Source organism: Echinops telfairi, unplaced genomic scaffold (assembly GCF_000313985.2).
Source record: "Echinops telfairi isolate 266 unplaced genomic scaffold, ASM31398v2 ScPeMD7_21;HRSCAF=78, whole genome shotgun sequence".
In the NCBI taxonomy this organism is placed as follows: domain Eukaryota; kingdom Metazoa; phylum Chordata; class Mammalia; order Afrosoricida; family Tenrecidae; genus Echinops; species Echinops telfairi.
In genome coordinates this window covers 12,070,061-12,071,271 of record NW_022103918.1, presented here as the reverse complement: position 1 = coordinate 12,071,271, position 1,211 = coordinate 12,070,061, and the positions used below count along the sequence as shown (strand labels likewise).

At 42.1% G+C, this 1,211-nt stretch overlaps 1 non-coding gene across 1 annotated transcript; it reads left to right on the top strand.

Moving 5' to 3' along the window:
• Positions 1-633: 633 nt before the first annotated feature.
• LOC115869122 lies at positions 634-840 on the top strand. The gene has a single exon (XR_004046006.1). It is a non-coding gene; the product is annotated as a small nucleolar RNA SNORA73 family (small nucleolar RNA).
• The last annotated feature ends 371 nt before the right edge of the window (positions 841-1,211 follow it).

Here is a 1,211-nt window from a genome sequence, read left to right as displayed (position 1 = left end):
TACCTCATAAGAGTTTCACTGGTTTGTTTCTGTAGACAACCCAGCCTAACCCAGCCTTCTTTTTTTCTGCCCTTCTATTTTACCAAGCTTCTCCAGGGATCGGTCTCTCCTGAAAACATGTCCAAAGTACATGACACAAGTCTTGCCATCCTTAATTTTAAGGAGCATTCTGGCTGTACTTCTTCCAGGATAGATTCATTGATTCTTTTGGAAGTCCATGGTTCTTTCAATATTATTCACCAACACTATAATTCAAATGCATACCAACTTTTATAAGAGGCAATTGAAAATATTCTGGCTTGAGTCAGGTGCACTTTAGTCCTCAAAATGACACCCTTACTCTCCAACACTTTAAAAAGACCTTGTACAGCAGAAAGAGCCCTGGTGGCATCATGGGGTTCTAGTTGGGCTGCTAACCAAAAGGTCAGAAGTTTGAAACCACCAGTTGTTTTCCAGGTTAAAGATAAGGTTTTCTATTACCATAGAGAGTTACAGTGTCTGAAACCCACAGGATTCTACTTTGCTCTACAGAGTCACTATGAATCTGAATCAACTAGACAAAGTGACTGTGTTGCTCTTCAACACTTAAGAGTTTTGTGCAGCAGAATGCCCAGTGAAATGCATCATTTGACCCTGATGTGGATACTCCCAGGAGGTCACACTCCCCAGGCTCTGTCCAGGTGGCATGGAGGAGCACAGGGCTCAGTGCCCCATGATGGACAGTCCTTTTCCACAATGTCAGAGAGCAAGCCAGGCCTTGAGCCTGCGCCTGCATATTCCTGCAGCTTCTGAGAATCCCGTGGACAATGACTGAGGAGACAAACCATGTAGGAAACAGCCCTCTGACACACCCCTCCTGAATCTAGGCTCTAGTCTTTGATGTTCTGGACTTGTGTTTTACTTCCCCAGTGCAGAATTCCAAATGTCTCATGTTAAAGTGAGTAAATATGCTCTGAAAAAAAAAAAAGAAATGCATCAGTTGATTTCTATATGCAGGTGAATCAACTTGGCTTTCTGAAAGTCAGGAGGATTTGAAGTTCTTGCCGATGAAGACCAAGAAGTCAAGCTTTCAGTATGGATTACAACTCAATGTAAAGAAAACGAAAAATCATTTCAACTGGACCAATCGGCATCGTCATAATAAACAGAGGGGAAAAAATGGAAGTTTTCAAAGATTTCATTTTCCTTGGATTCACAATCAATGTCCATGG